Source organism: Perognathus longimembris, chromosome 16 (genome assembly GCF_023159225.1).
Source record: "Perognathus longimembris pacificus isolate PPM17 chromosome 16, ASM2315922v1, whole genome shotgun sequence".
Lineage (NCBI taxonomy): Eukaryota > Metazoa > Chordata > Mammalia > Rodentia > Heteromyidae > Perognathus > Perognathus longimembris.
In genome coordinates this window covers 27156496-27170116 of record NC_063176.1, presented here as the reverse complement: position 1 = coordinate 27170116, position 13621 = coordinate 27156496, and the positions used below count along the sequence as shown (strand labels likewise).

Here is a 13621-nt window from a genome sequence, read left to right as displayed (position 1 = left end):
TAGTTCCAATTTCACAAATGTACATTGAATATTATGACTTCATTCACCCACCCTTCCTTTCTTCATTCCTTTACTCCCTCCCTTTGGCCTCCCCCTCCCCTACAACACGTTCCAGCTTCCTGGTATTCATTTTGTTAGACTGTAAGTTATTCAAAGGAGTTACACCACTGGAATTCTCCCCTACATATACTATACTTTAGTTAATGTGTGTGTATGTGTATGTGTGTGTGCACACATGTGCATTTTAGATTTTTCAATAAATGAATTCATAATGTCACCTTAATTTGTCAGGTTATTGAGATTCAAATGGATGCCATTCCAAATGGTATGTGGGGGCTAAATTCCAGATACTTCTAAGCAGTCAATCCTTAGACTTTTTCTATTTAGGTAGCCCACTGAATTACAGGTGAGTGTTTATCTCCTATGTCTGGAAGGGCTTGGGAAATTATTAGTCACATTAGTTAAGATTGGCACACAGGGCTAGACACGTGTTAGGCTCAGGAAAGAAAGTAAATTCCATCTGGCAAATTGTTCTAACTGATTCATTTGTCCTCCAAGAGACGCCACCTACCTGCTGGAAGGTATTCAGGTAAGTGACAGGTGGGCGGGGCATACTGACTGTTTAATGGCTAAGGTCTCAGCAATGTTTTACCTGTGCAGACTTCCGTGATGTCACACATTTCCTGCTCTGGATCAACCAATGCCCTCCCCCTTCCTCCAGGCACCTGAACACGAAGTTGAGGCTGATCACAGCTCAGCAGCCCAAGACACTGCTCACTTCAGCCACAAGTCATGAGAGCTGCCGGGTCCCTGCTACTTTTGAGAGCCCAGGTACACACTTGAAAAGGTAAGCTGGAATGTCCATTTTCTCTCTCGGCATTTAGCCCCCTAAGGGATCTGAAGGGGGAATCTGAATGAAAAAAGGCACAGGCTGAATGGCTTGGCCCCTCGAGAGACTCTTTTGAGAGTTTAGAGACTGACATTCTTGCTGTACAATACAGATCTCCCAGGCTTGATATTTAATCCTTTTTAGTTTTGTCTAATCATTAATCCAGCCTCTGCTTGTCTGGGAAGTTGATCTAATTTTTTTAACCCTAGACAGAAGGAAAGTGGAGACATTTTTCTGAAATGTAATTCAAAGGTACAGACTTGTTCAGCCCGTTTTAGGGGGTTGGGATGGCTGAGAAAATTCAGAGCTATCTTACTTTGCTTTACTTTTGGGTTCACCTTGTCAGAGACTATTTTGATCCATACCTAGGAGCTGTATTTAGATATTTTGTTGTTGTTGTTGTTTACCCCACAAAGTTGTTCCTCAGACTGGTAAATTCTCTTCCCTCTGCCTTCAGGCTCCTTCCCTATTCTTGTCCAAAAAGAAAAACCCTGTAGTTCCCTTTACTGTTTGTCCAATGTTCTTCACAAACTTCCTACAGTCTGGATTAGAATTGCTTGCCTTCAGACTCCAACTGGCTACTTTCTGATCTTTGCTTCAAGTAAATACCATCCCTTCAAGGCCACAAAAATATAACTTTAGCTTTAAGTTTTAATTTCCTGAAACTCTTTAGCTTTTTCTGTCTCATTTCTTTTAATAAGCAAATACATGGAGGAGCATTCTCTGCCAGGACCTGGCTTTTAAAGTAACTTTATCGCTAGGGTCCATTTTTGTTTTCTTGAGCCTGACCTCGAAGCCTTTATGACTTCGGACTCTATTGTTTGCAAAACTGAAGAAACCCTCCCTAGACCAAGCTCCTTGCTGGGATGAGCTAGGAAACTGGGGGCCAGAAATAAATTCATTCATCAGCTGTTTTTCTGACACATAAATTAGCAGATAGGCTTGTAAGACATTAATCTGTTAGGAATTATGCTCCTACTTATCCACCCTGAAATGAAGATTGTGCATATAAATTGTCCAAGAGTATGAATCAAAACAAACTGAGAAATTGTTTGCTTTGGAAAGAAAGTTGTTTCTTACCACTAAGACTCTCCCCTGCCAATTTTTCTCTTACTCCTGGAAAGCTCACATTGCTCTCCTTCAACTGACCTTTGCGCCTATGATTTTCCCCTGAGCTTATGTGTTGGGAAGGTGACTGCTGCTTGCATCTGAATGGTGTTCTGACTTCATCCAGTGCTTTGTCAGCAGAGAGAGAAGAAAAATAAAAATCCCCCCACCCGGAATCCATTGGATAAGCATATGACTTTAAAGTCCTAAACCTCTTACAAGGTTCATTCCCTCTGGTTCACAGAGTTGATTTGTTTATGATTAAACAATTCCTTTTATCAGTCACTGTATGTCTGCATCTCTGGCTAGTAGTGGAACGAAGCTCTGATGAAACAGAGATAAAAGAAACAGACAGAGGCAATATCTAGAATGTAGTTGGCTAGCGGGATTGCTGTCCAAAGTTCTGGTGGTAATTCTGTTCTTGGGTGGAAGTGAACATGAGGCCTACTTGGAAATCAGGCAATATCTTCTACTTACATCATAGAGCAGAACATGTTCAGGAGAAGTAAAGGAGGGAGCTACCATGTGGGGCTGACAATAACTGATGCTTGATACTGAGCCAGGGCCAAATACAGGCCAGGCCCATCTTTGCTGGAGGAATATTTCTATGTAAAGGACATGGCTTTGAATCTCTCAAGATAAAAGATCTGTGGTTGCAATGGTTAGGAACCCTGCTCTTCTTGTTATTGTAATTAATTGTAAGTAATTAACTCCCAGAGTTAACAGTTTAGAGAAGTATAGCAGGCTAGAGGGAGGAGAATGCTCCAACAGTGTTATTAACTTTACCTAATTGAGTTAGGCAGTGGGTCTCAAACAGACTCTTGACAAAGCTTTTGAGACAGAGTTATTCCTAACTTCAAGGCTCACAAAATGTGGGTTCCCTGCAGACATGGGGTTGGGGGTGTTACATCGTCATTTGCTAGAATCTCCCTTAACAGGGAGCCCTGTGTGCTTTCAATTGTGCTATCTCCAAAACTAGCTGGGCAATCTAGTCTTGCAGATGAACTAGATGCCCTTCACTGTGGTCTAGGGAACAGATGGCCAGGTTACTGCACCAAGAAGGGGCAGCTGACTTAGAACCTGCTCTATCCTGAGAAAAGAAGCTCATGGGTCTCCCTGAACATATTTTACTTTCAGGAGAGACTGCCGTATGTCCTGCTTTCCTGGGCCTCTGGGAGTTTTTCCAGGTCTCATCCTATCCCAAATGGATGACACCTTCAAGAGGAAGGGACAGTGGATCTGACCTCCAAGCTACTGGTTGCTGTAGAACGTAGAATGGGACTGGGGAAGAGCCCCAGGCTCCCTGCCTATCAGTTGTCTTCATCCTACCCCCAAGTAAGAATGCTGAAAGGCTGGAACTCCTCAATCTGCCTTGGTCTTTACAACAGAAGTTAGAGTAGCTGCCCACCTAGGTGAGGGGTTGAACTGTTGGAGAGGAGGAATAAGCAGTGCCTCACTGGGAGCACTGTACTCATTTAATTCTAGATACAGCAGGGCTACGCTCTAGATCTGGCATCAGATCACCCGGGCTCAAAACTCAATTCCACCATGTGTTACCTGTGTGTCTCAGGATAAAATCTTGAAACCCGCTTTTCCTGGCCAGTTGAACAGGGCTGTGATGAAGACGAGTTGAAACATGTCAGGTTGGACCAGTCTCTGGCACAATGTTTGCTGTTACTTGTTACTTGTTACTTGAAAGAAAGCTACAATGAGAGGAAGCAAACAGATACAGGTTCGAAACCCAGTACAGCCATGTAATTACTAACCTATATAAGGCCCATAATCTCTTTGCCTCACTATGACCGTCTGGAAAATGAAGTCCTTACCCACCTCAGTGCTTTTATGAGGAACAATGGGAATGGGCCCATGTGCAATGTCTGGCTTAGATCAAGTGCCCTGAAGTTCACTATTGTCGTGTTGCTGTATCGTTCACAGATCTCTTTGGTCTTGATGCAGTCTGGAAATTAGATGGTAGTACATTGAGGACCCAAAACAGAACCAGATTTCCAAAAAGCTCCTGAAGGCTAGAAGGAAAGCCTGTTAACAAGTATTATCTTGTTTATCTTGGCATTTCATTGGAGGGTGGGGTAGCTGCCAGGTGATGCTGGTATTTTGCAGAACAGTAGGCAGGAGGTTTAGTGATTTGAGGAGCAGCCAATCTCCAGGAGTCCTGCCTCTCCTCTCTCAGAGTCTCCTCTTCTCCTTGACTTTGGCAATGATCACCTTTTATATTTGAATTCTCCCACAGGAAGGGAAGAAAATTACATCCACTGGGATTTGGGCCACTTACAGGCTACCTGTAAGCTGCTACAACAGAAAGCATGCCAGGGAGGTTTTCAACTGAGTCCTCCTCCATATGGGTCCTCCTCCTGCCTCACCTTGGCATCCCTGCCCTTCCTGGTGGTATGGAACTATTCTTGGCAATTATGTGCTGGCATTTCTGACACTCACTTTTACGGGGGTGGCAAATTGTCCTCTGACAGGGCCTCCAAATAGTCATGGCTTTCCAAAACTATGTGGAAGAAGGCCCAGGACACTCTGCATTAATGAGATTTAGTCATTTACATATATGAACATTGTAAAACTTACAAGCACAGAAAATGGCAACAGAGCTGGAATCAGCAAGAGAAAATAGGGGTTGTCTCCTGTAACTTTCCAAGTTCACCACTTCTTTCTGTTTCATTCTGTTCTGTGTGACAAAAAGATACCAGTGACCTATTGGTTAGTCACACCGAGATACACCACAGCAATGTGCAAAAGCATTTCTTTAAAAGCAAGTAAATAAATATATCTATATCTATAGATCTATAGATCTATACCTATATACCTATATCTATATCTATCTATCTATCTATCTATCTATCTATCTATCTACATGTATGCTGGTACCAGGATTTGAACTCAAGGCGTTGTACTTGCTCAAGCTTGTTTATTCAGTTGGTGCTCAACCACTTGAGCTATGCCTCTAGCCCAGCTTTTTGCTGGTGATTTCAGAGATGGGGTCTCAAGGACATTTCTTCCCAGGCTGGCTTTAAACTGTGATCTTCAAAATCAAATCTCAGCCTTCCAAGAGCTAGGATTACAGGTGTGAACCACGTAGTACCTGGCTTGAGGAAACATTTTCTGTGAATTAAAGTTGTTTAAAAATGTAGTAGACTGTCTGATAGAACAATAAGCCCCTTGTCACTGAAGGTGCTTTACTTTGTGATATGTTTAGTGCCTGGTGGAAACGTCATGTTGAAACGCAGATAGATGAATGAATAGCAAAATGTTTTTGTTATTCTTTAACCACTCATACACTTATACAATCCCCTATAAAACAAAGGTTATATGACTGGTTTCAATGATTATTTTAGAGATTAAACAAGAGAATACATGTCAAATACCCAATGTAGTGTTTTGCATGTAACAAGTTTCCCAATGGAAATAATAAAGTTTTTTTGATGGTATTAGATTTACACCCAGGGCCTTATACTTGCTAGGCAAGTGCTCTACCATTGGAGCCATGTCCCCACTCTTGCCCTTTTTGCTTCAGTTTATTTTTCAGAAAGGATCTTACACTTTGGTTCAGGGCTAGCCTTGGGCCCAGAAATCATTCTACTTCTGCCGCCCACATAGCTGGGATTTCAGGAATGTACGAATGCCCAGCTTCTTTTCTGAGATAAAGTCTTGCTAATGTTTTTTTGTTTGTTTTGCTTTTTTTTTTCTGTCAGTTGCGGGGCTTGAACTCAGCGTCCGGGCGCTATCCCTGAGCTCTTTTGCTTAAGGCTAGCACTCTACCATTTTAAGCCACAGTGCTACCTCTAGTTTTTGAATAGTTAATTGGCCATAAGAGTCTCATGGGGACTTTTCTTTCCAGGAGATTCTTGGAAGTGGAAGTGTGATCCGCCTGGTCTAACAGTGTGTGTGTGTGTGTGTGTGTGTGTGTGTGTGTGTGTGTGTGTGTAGGCCTGAACTGGCTTCAAAGTGATCCTCCTATCTCCACTCCCAATTTGGGGGATAAAAGGTGCGTCCCACCCTGCTTAGCCATTAATGATATTGTTTTTCATTTTGTATTATATTCTTTTTTTTTTTTTTTTTTGGCCAGTCCTGGGGCTTGGACTCAGGGCCTGAGCACTGTCCCTGGCTTCTTTTTTGCTCAAGGCTAGCACTCTGCCACTTGAGCCACAGCACCACTTCTGGCCATTTTCTGTATATGTGGTGCTGGGAAATTGAACCCAGGGCCTCATGTATACTAGGCAAGCTCTCTTGCCACTAGGCCATATCCCCAGCCTTGTATTATATTCTAAAAAGGGGGAAAGAAGAGGAATTTTTGCTCCAGATAGAGTAGATGACTTACAGACTAGAAATCTACAGTTTTTAGGACACTTTATTCCTAATCTCTGTCCTTCTCTCTTTCTGAAAGGTCTCTTCCTCACTACCCAGCCAGCCATCGTCCTTGACACAGTGGGTTGACACTTTTTACAGTGGCAGCAGGTTCCATTCTAATTAACCAGGAAGTTGGGACTTTTTTACCATGGAAAATAGGACTTAGAATGTATAAACAGACTTCCACCATTATCTCTTGAGTGACTCTCTTCCTTGCTTCTTGTATTTGGTATATTTGTCAGAGGGATACAAAAGACTTTGCCAAGAGCAGAATGGAATCTCTCCAAGAATTCCTTTAACAACCTCTTGGCTCAAAGCACAGCAACAGCACATGTGTGATGGGGACATAGAAATATGTCATTGCTGTGTGTTGAGGTGCTGTGCATAGCTTGGTCATGACTACATCCGTCAGTCATGTGGCCTTTTCTGAATAGAACGCTGCATGTTTAGGCTCCTGCATGCTTACATTAATTCATGAGTCATGTTATGTTTTTGAACTCCTCATTAAGTATTGTTGTCATACCTGTATTACGTCTCCTGCAGCACGCACACAGTCACCTATTCCGTCTATGGTCTTTTCCCCTGAGGTTCTTGCAACTTGTTTTATAGTCATTTCTGAAGACATCTACATTCAAATGTACTAATAGATTAAAGGGAAATAATTACTTTAAAATATATAATTATTATAAAAGTGATATATAGAGGAGTTACAGTTACATAAGTCGGGGAATGAGTATATATTTCTTTTTTGGATAATGTCACCCCTTTTCTCGCTTTCTCCCAGTTTTTCACCGCCTGTCACCACCCACAAGTTGTATAGTTCATGTTCAACATAGTGCCAAGTGAGTACCACTGCTGCATTTGTTCACTCATCGTCCTTCCATTTCTGTTTTCTCCCTTACCCTCCCAAAGATGGATAAACAAACAAACAAGACAAAAAGAAAAGAAAAGAAAAACAGCAACAAAAAAATTACATGTTTATACAGGAAAGAATTGCTATCCCTAAGTATATAGCAGTCGAAATGGCTACCATTTCAAAGACATTTACCCTGTCCCTAAGTTGTGTAGAGAAGTGTTGGTGTACATAAACCAGGACTATTGACCCCTAGCAGAGGGAACACCCCTAGCCACACACAGTCCCTTCTGTTACTTTCCGACAGCTGCCATAACAAATTCCTTTTAACTTGGTGGCTTAAAACAACTGAAATTTATTCCAGGCAACAGTGGCTCACACTATAATCCTAGCTACTCAAGAAGCTGAGATCCAAGGATCACAGTTTGCAGCCAACTTGGGCTGCAAACACATCCATGAGCCTCTTACCTCCAGTGAACCATCAAAAAAAGCTGAAAGAGGAGCTTTGATCCAAATGGTAGAGTGCCACCCTTGAGGGACAACACATAGACCCTGAGTTCAAGTCACAGTACCAGCAAAAACAAAACCTAAGGTTTGTTCTTTCAGCCCTAGAGCCAGAAGTTTGAAATGAAAATGGCATCAGGGCCTCTACACTCCCACTCAGGCTGGAGGATGGAATCTTCTCTTCCCTTCCAGTTTCTGGTGCCTCCAGTCATTCCTTGGCTTGTGGCAGCACCATTCCAGGCTCTGCCTCACTCCTCACATCGCCTTCTCTGCTGTGTTTGTCTCCTCTTCCATCTTTTATAGGGTTACTTGTTGTTGGATTTAGAGACCACTCAGATAATTGAAGATTATCTGATCTCAGGAGGTGACCCTTAATGATGCCTTAAAAGACTATTTTTCCAATGATCCCGTAGTCCTAGTTTGGGTATAAAAGGTGAACATACATGTAGGGGAGCATCAGGTTTCCCACTCTACTCCACAACAAACAGATATTCTCATACACAGGCCCCTCTAGAGGCTTCTAAAGAGATTTTTTTCCCCACGTGTAGCTACAATTTTGGACAAATCCCAGGCAATGAAAAATGGACCCGGCAGCCTTTACCACCACCATTGTCTTCATCCATGTTGAAGGCACAGTGGTACGGGTTTGTGCTGTGAAGACCTAATGTGTTCTTCCAGTCAACAAGGGATAGATCCACTGAAAGAAATCCATAATGGCCACCATAGATTTCATGAGTAGAAAAAAAGATGTATCCTTGTTCAGGAATTGATCATTCCATTAAATTCTGATTTTGTCAAGCTATAATAAGTGGGTAAGTATTCATTTCCAAGTGTCACAGTTTCAAAGGGATTTAAACTAGGAAGCATCCTGAGTGAACTATTACTACGTTTAGACTACCCAGGAAGACAGTGGGAAGGACCACAGGAAAAACAGTAATGACAAGGGAGAATCCACCAATGCCATCTTTAATAGGTGGGAGTGGGGATCGTCCTATACTGAGGGGAGTAAATGTGGTATGTGTTGCAGTGAAAGGCAGAACAAGAGCCTAGGGTCAAAGAAACAAAGAGAGCGCATTCAGTCTTTTGAACACTGATGAAAACTCCATCACTGCAAAGATTTTAGTTAGAAGCCAGTGGGTCTTCATTTAAAGATATTGAAGGTCCTTTCCCAACTCAGAATCTTATAACTTCTAAATAAAGCACCTTAAAACCTCAACTGGAATTCACTACTTGGGTCACCGATGCCAGCATGCACACTTCTTTCTTGATGGACATATTGCTCAGCTTTTTCCACACACCTGGATTTCTTTATTTTTATTTAATTTTATTGTCAAGGTGATGTATAGAGGGATTACAGTTATATATATGGTAATGAGTACATTTCTTATCATACTTGTTACCCCTTTCCTCATTTTTTTCTCCCACCCATCCTCCCCCCACACATGGATTTCTTTATACCTGTCCCAAACCCATCCCTTCTGTGATCCTTCCAGAGAGCCGTTCATTCCTTTACCTTCCCTGTGAACTGTTCTGGGCCACAGTTCACCGCTGTCTTGTTCCTTTACTTCCCAAGCTTGTCTGGGGCTCCTACTTGGAGGCACTGTGGTCACTGCTGTTTATTGTGCATTTGCTTGCCATGTTTTAACTGTTTTCTCCTATGTGTGCAAGCTGTGTCCTAAATGGACCTAACCTTAGTGAAGACAAAATTGACTTCCCTATGGGAGCTCCCACAGAGGTTCCGAGGAATATCGGGCGTGGACTGGGCAATCAGCACACACCTGTAGAACTGATTAGCAGGAAAATGATGGGAATTCAAATATCTTTCTTCATGTTCTTCTCTCGCTAAAACTTAATTACCTGTTTGGGGGGGAAAAAACAACCCAAATGATCATTTCTGATTGCTGACGTGGCAACAGAGCAACTTGGCTTCTTTTTCATTCTTCTCTTCTGATGTCAACTCTGCCCAGGATCCTCTTGCGTGAACAGGCCTCTTGGTCAATGCAAAGCACTCTGTCTTAATTTTCATTGTCTGCAGGGCTCCACTGGACTTCTCTATATAAATTGACTTGTGAATGGAAGGATATCCTGTCTAATATAGAGTCCTATACACAGACCCAAGTATGCAAGATGTACCAGCCCAGGGAAGAGGGTGAAATCTCCCAATGTGAATGACAGAGGTCGTCTCTGACTTGCTCGTGAAAGGCCTTCCTGGCCATTAAGACTCTGAATCTTCTTTCTTCTTCATTTTTCCCACTTTCTGAATATCTGTGTTGTTATTGACTCCAGATGTAGCACATTACCTCTATTAGTTCAGTTTTCCTGTAATTTTCTGAAATGTTTCTGGCCTCTTTAAAGACCTTTTATAGGTTTCCTTGTGCCTATGCAGATCTCATTAATGAGTTGCTTACTCCCTCTCTGAGGCTATTGGTTTCAATGTTAAGCATTAAAGAGTGCTCACAAACGGGCAGTAGCCACGGGCACCTGCTTCCCCTCACTTCCCTCCTGTGTGGACCTTACTCCATGCATGAGACACACACCCTGCTACCAGCCCCAGCTCTTGGGTCAGAGACAATTTATGTCCCATAGGTGACCCTTTGAATTCAGATCACTAAGGCACCCCCATACATGTCCCTTTGTATTCACTAAGGCACCCAATTCTTACTGGTTGCATGCAAATCTCCAAGCTGAGGAAATCGTGTATTTTAATTCACAGTTGGTTATTTTAAGTTGATGGCACATTATTTATATCTTCAACCATACTAAATTTACCTAGGATCTAAAGCATAACTGAAAACTTACTTTCTTCAATAGAGAATGACAGAGTTGGCTATAGCTTTAGGGAATTGTTCTCCCCCTCCCCCCACAAAAAAAAATCAAACTTAGGAGTTACCCTAACTATTTGGCTTTTCCACAGTATGTTTCCACTCAGGAACACACTCCCAACTGTCACCATCATCTGTGCACCGAACTGCAGACCCAGGGACAATCTGAGTGCACCCAAGCAAACACTCTATCCCCTGGGTTTCATCCAAAGCTTTCAAGCATCATTTTAATGTTTCTGTGATGCTGGGGATCAAATCGAAGGCCTCAGACATGTGAGACAATTGCTTTACCACTGCTCTACACTCCATCATGTCTATGTTAACCCTAACTCAGCTTCTTGAAGCTGTCATCTGACATAGGGTTAGCCTGTGTGTTTAAAACACATTGGAAAACATTAGAGTTGTTTGACAGAATTAAAAGATTTTAAACTACTTTGTCATAAAAAAGAAATTACAAAGTACTACCAGGCAGCAAAGTCAGGAAGATTGAGCCCCAATATTACCCTGGGTTACATAGCTGAACCATCATTTTGACAATAAATAAATAAATTTTTAAAAACAAAAACTAAAAAGAAAACAGTACTTCAGCAGCAGCCTCATAAAAAAATAAAAAAGAAAACACCACACCAGGGCACAGCCTGGTAGTATTTATTATCTTTTATGGCATTGGGTATATGCCTGGGTGGGGAAGGACCAGGCTCTTGTGTACTCAAGAAACAAAGCTCTCATGGGATCCACTTGTTTTGTAATCATTTTGGGAACTTGGCTTTAGATTGCACTGCTTTCCTTTTATTTGAAGCAAATTGTTTCTCTGTCTCATGAGCCATTCAGCCAGCCGCTCACCTGCATAATAATCAGGCGGGAGCTACAATCAGTACAGGCCTTGGTTAATGTTTAGTGGCACACCTGTGAAGCCCTCACCGGCAATTCTGCAGTCATCTTGCACCTGGCTGGTGGCCAGGTCAGCTACAAGGAAACCCGAAGACCCACCTGGAAACCCAGTCCAGACTGCTCCTGTCCACATGCTATCTGTCCTTGGGATCCTTAGCTCTGCTTGCCTTTCACTTTTGTTTTTAATTTTTCTATTTATTAGTGAATGTCAGTGAATATTCATCAGTATTTGTGTTTTGAGTGGCAAAAAGTAAATAATCTCTGACCATTTAATTGAGCTCTAACTCTCTATCTCCTTGTGTTATCATGTGAATACATGTTGGCTTTTCTGATCTGCCACCCTCACCCTTAGCCAGTGCTGGAATTTGAACTCAGGGCCTCTCTTTTGCTAGGTATATGTACTGTTTAAGTCATGCCCATCAAGTCCTTTTTTGCTCTGATGTTTTTTATTCCCCCCCCCCCAATCCTGGGCCTACAACTCAGAGCCTGGGTGCTGTTCCCAAGCTTCTTTTGCTCAAAGCTAGCACTATACTACTTGAGCCAGAACTCTACTTTCAGCTTTTTTTATTGGAGATCAGAGTCCTGCCCAGGCTAGCTTCGAACCCATTAATCAGATCTCAGCCTCCTGAGTAGCTAGTATTACAAGCACAAGCTACCAGTGCCTAGCTTGCTCTCATATTTTTGAGAGAGTCTTACAGTTTTTGCCTGACGGAATTAGACAACAATTTAAGAGCTGCTTTAAGGTCAAATCTGATGCTTTGAATAGTGGGAAAGTTTGGAATTATTGGCATGACATGCCAAGAGATACTGTGTGTGCAACTGCCTTTCTAACCTCTTTATTCTGGCAGCTCTATCAGACAGGGACAGCCATGTTCTAAGGTCAGGATCCACTGAGAAAAATTAGCGAGGACTAGTGGCACGTGGAGGACCCTAGTATGTTGATGTGTTATCAAACAGATGTTTCCACAGCCAGTAGGCTTATTCCAAATGTTATTTTGAATCCATTCACTGCAGGTGACATCACAATCTCTTGAGTGAGAGAGCTTGGTTGCACCAACTTGCTTTGACTGGGGTCAGCCAGTGCTGTGATCTGAATGTCCTTCTAAAACTCAGATTGAAGCCCAGTGCCGGTGGCTCAACATCTGTAATGCCCGGTACTCAGGAGACTAAGCTCTGAGGATCAAGATTCAAAGCCAGCCTGAGCAGGAAAGTCTGTGAGAATCTTATCTCTAATTAACCAGTGAAAAGCCAGAACTGGAGGTATGGCTTAAGTGGTAGATTGTCAGCCTTGAATCTAAAGCTAAGTAAGAGCTTCAGGCTCTGAGATCATGCCCCAGTACTGGCGTACACGCGCGCACACACACACACACACACACACACACACACACACACACACACACACACACACCTCGTGTTGAAATGGAACTGGCCATTTATGTAGGTAATGAGAAGTGGACCCTTTAACAGGCCATGAAGGCTCTGCCTTCCAAGTGGAGGAATGGTAGCTATTATCTCTGGAGAGGGTTAATTATAAAAGGCCTGGTTCAGTACCTTGGCACATGCTCTCTCTCTCTCTCTCTCTCTCTCTCTCTCTCTCTCTCTCTCTCTCTCTCTCTCTCTCTCTCTCTCTCTCTGTTTCTCTCTCTGTCTCTCTCTCTCTCAAAATTATTCAAGTAGGTGAATGGAAGGGTTTCAATTCAGCATGTCACTTTCTGAGTACAATGCATCTTGATTCATGTCACATGCACTTGCTCCTGGATTTCCCAGTTTGTGGTGTGGTGGTTGCAGCAGCAGAAAACAGACCGAAGCAGCCAGGAAGTCTGGAATTTGAAAATCAGGCCACAGTACAACTGCCAGGTGTCTGCCAGACTGTTGATTAGGAAAGGGTACAGAGAAGGATGACCAATGACATGGAGGATTTGTGTCTCCTGGTGCTTTTCAGGACCACATTAGTGGCTTTAATGACATACGTGTCTAAAACCCACCTCAGGCTTCTGTTATGCCCAAAATGAGAAAGTAGGGCAATGACTGGTCCTAAGGCATGACACCAAGAAAGTGTAAGATTTCTACCCTCCCCTATACACACATCCAAAGAAGGGGGCTCACTCCCCTGCTCCCTCATCCCAAAGCACCCCCTGATTTCTCCAGCCCAGGCCAGAAGTGCTGTCGAGGGCCTCACTGTGGGCA

At 42.8% G+C, this 13621-nt stretch overlaps 1 protein-coding gene across 1 annotated transcript in view; it reads left to right on the top strand.

Moving 5' to 3' along the window:
• Positions 1–514: 514 nt before the first annotated feature.
• The window catches only part of Lnx1 (ligand of numb-protein X 1), a 104553-nt gene continuing 91446 nt past the window's right edge, over positions 515–13621 (top strand). The window contains exons 1-3 of the mRNA XM_048364788.1: positions 515–589; positions 661–847; positions 4245–4351. The gene's annotated coding sequence lies outside the window, so the exon portion shown is untranslated. The remainder of the gene's footprint in view (positions 590–660; positions 848–4244; positions 4352–13621) is intronic.